Source organism: Centrocercus urophasianus, unplaced genomic scaffold (assembly GCF_019232065.1).
Source record: "Centrocercus urophasianus isolate 14NV4802_14NV808 unplaced genomic scaffold, USGS_Curo_1.0 seq_33, whole genome shotgun sequence".
NCBI lineage: Eukaryota > Metazoa > Chordata > Aves > Galliformes > Phasianidae > Centrocercus > Centrocercus urophasianus.
In genome coordinates, this window is record NW_024884900.1 from 2,276,395 (window position 1) to 2,279,615 (window position 3,221).

Consider the following 3,221-nt stretch of genomic DNA (forward strand, 5'->3'; position numbering starts at 1 on the left):
ATTGCAAAAACTCAAGTAAGCGGCGGAGCTCGGAGGGCTCCGGATCAAAGCGGCGCGGAGGTAACGAGGGCGGAGCGCGGTGCAGCCCCGGTGCCGGGCAGGGGTCACTCAGCGCCCGCCCAGCCGAACGGGCTGGAAATATGTTTATATGTTGGTCAAACTCCGGATAAACTTCAGCGGCGTTCGTGGCCGCGTCTGCCCGCGTGTGGTTATTTTCCAGAAATCAGGATTACGGGAAACATTCGGAGAGAAATCTAAACAGGCTGAGGAGGGGGGGAGCTTAGGGGGTGCCGGGGTTCTCCCCGCGCGGACGGGGCGCACAGAGGGAGGAGGTGTCGTGGCTGGGGCCGGGCATCACTATCCGTAACGCGCATCCCCGGGGCCCGGGATGGGGCGAGATCTGGGTCCCTCCCCGCCCCACCTGTGAGGCCGCCACCGCCCCTCGACGGGCACCTGAGCGCGGGGCAGGGACATTCCCCCGCGTCCCTTCTGCAGGTGGAGAGGGAGAAACGTGTCAGAGAGCTTCGGGGCCGCTCCTCCCATGGCGAAGGGCTCTTTCCACGAGCTCCCAGCCCGCACCTGCGGGATTGCTCTGTACTGTGCACGCAGAGGTGTCTGGTGCCCCACGTCCGGTAACGAACAGCCGCTCCGCCCGATCCTCGGCGGCCCCACCGGGCTGAGGAACCCCCCCACAGCGGGCCCGGCTCTTTCCCGGCCCGGCTTTTTCCCTCCTCTGGAAAGTGCACAACGGCCGCAGCTGTCCGGCCCCTTTTTAGGGCCCAGGAATACAGCACCCCTCATCTCTGCCGAGAAGCGAACCCCGAAGGCTCACTCCCAGCACGAGAAAGCCCTTTTTTGCCTCAATCCGAGAGCCGTTCCAGAGGCGGCCGGCGGCGGTTCGTGGGGCGGCCCCGCACGGTCGGGAGGAGAGCCCCGGGGCACGGAGCCGCCTCAGCCCGGAGGAGCCGGGAGGAGGGGAAGACGGAGGCTCGACTGCTTGGGAGAATTGTTATTTTTCATCAATCAGCCGCAATTTGTGTAAGTGCCCCGGACAGGACACCAGCCGTCCTGCTGGCTGGGGTCACGGAGACAACGCAGCGATGGAGAAGAGCAAATTGCATTTGCTCACCAGCTCACAGATCCAAATTACGGCCCTCGCATGGCGCGGGGAAGGGAGCGAAAGGTCCATGTGACATGAGGGAAATATGAAGGACTTTGACAGGTCTTAAACGGCCTGGCGCCAAGGCCTAAGTCTACCGGCTAAAAATAGAAAAGAGATGATGAGTGGAGATGGGCAGAGATGAAAGGGAAGAGGGAGCGGGGCCACAGAGCTTGGGCGGCCGGACCGGGCCCGTTCCTCGGAGCTGATCTCTGGAGTGGTTCCCCGGAGGAGCCCAGATGATGCCTCCGAGTCCGGGGAGCGCCGTCGGGGCCGCGCACGGAGCCCCGAAGGAAGCAGTGCCCGGAGACGGGAGGCACTGTGAGCGAGATGGCGCGGGGACCCTTCTCCCCCCTCATTTGGGAAAGGGCCCAGGGGTTCGGGCGGGGCTCGAAGCAGCGACTCCCCCTGCCCATTGCCCGGCTGTGGCCGAGGAGCGTGTCTCGGGGTCCGGCTGTTCCCGCCCCGTCCACGAACACGGGCTCCCGATTGCGGTTTCACGAACGGAGCTGCCCCTGGGAATGGATGCGCGGCATCCCCGTGTGCCCCACCTCGGCTGTCCCACCGACGGGCGCTGCCACAGAGGCTCGGGGAGACGAGGAGGCTCTGGATCGGTTTTTATTCTGCAGGCGAGGGCGTTTGCGATGTTACAGCTTTGCCGAGGGGGGAGGGGGTCCCAGAACCTGGGCCCGGGGGGAGGCGACGTTTCCTTGCGGGGCCCCGCTCTGCCCCTCGGAGCTGCGGGTGCGGTGTCCGCAGGTTTGCGTAGTGCCCTGGAGCGGGGTGATGCAACCGTGGGGCAACGCGAGGATCCGGGCGTGCTTGGAGGGGGGGAAAAAATGAAAAAAAAAAAAAAACCGAGCAAGCCCCATTTTTGCCAAAGCTGCTGTCAGCACATTTCCGCGGTGTCGTGGAAGCAAAGTCCAAATGAGGTCTAAATTTCAATCCCCGCTCGCCACCTCGCCCCGTTCAATGGTCAGTGGGACCGATCCACCCCCCTCCCCACCCGCCCATCAGCCCCACGCGGTGGCCGGGAGCCGTGAGGGCAGCCCCGCTGTGGCCGCGCTGCGGTCTCCCCGTCGGGAGGCGGCGGCTGGAGGTGAACCTGCCGCGGGATGGGGCGGGATGCGGCCGCCTCTGGGGTTTCTCCTCGGGCCCTTCGCAGCACCGGGGTTTGCTGGCAGCACGATAAAACACGGTGTGAGGAGAAACAGAGGAGAGGTGGCGATGGGGAGAGGGCTGCCGGGGGTCCCCGCGTCCCACCCTCCGCGGGGAGCGGCCCAACGCTGTCCCCAGGAAGGCAGCGCATCGTTGCGCACCCGCGGAGCCGTGGGCAGAGGAGGGGGCCGCCCCCCCCCCCCCCCCCCCCCGTCAACGTCCCGTCTGGCAGCAGCGCAGGCGGCAGGCGCAGGAGCCTTCTAAGGATCGCAGGGCGCTTTTTGAAGATTTGGGGGTAAATATGAAGTGACAAGAGACGGGTCTTTATTGTGAGGGCTCAGCCGCCTGGCGCCAGGGCCCTCTTCAGCCACCGCAGCCCTCAGTTAATCAGCGCAGATCTCCAAACGGACCTCTCCGCGGGGACACCCACCGCGCCCGCCGCCTCCCCCCCCCTCCCATCCCGGGCCCCGGCGCGGCGGGACCGGCCCTAATCCCTCAGCAAACAGCCCCGGCATTTCCCCTCCGCCTTATCTGCCTCCCCCCGCCCGGGTAAACAGCCCCTCGGGCCGGGCAGCGCAGCGCGGCCCCGACGGGAGGGCACCTCGCGGGGCGCCCCGACGGAGGGGTCCGCGCGGAGCTCCCAGCGGGACCCCCCCAGTCGGAGCGGCCTCGCGGGGCCGGGAGCGAGGGCAGGGCGCGGGTCTCCTCCACTCACCCGCGCTGGATGGAGCTCGCCGCTCCGGCCTCGCCGCCTGCAGCTCTCCGCCGTGCTCCCGGCGGCCGAGCCCGGGCCGCCCCGTCGGTTGCCGGCGGTGCGCGGCGGGGCGGGTCCCACCTTGATCCTCTTTCCAGGATCTGTCGTAAGACGGCGGCCGCCGAGTTCCCCCGGCCGCTCCCCCCGGCC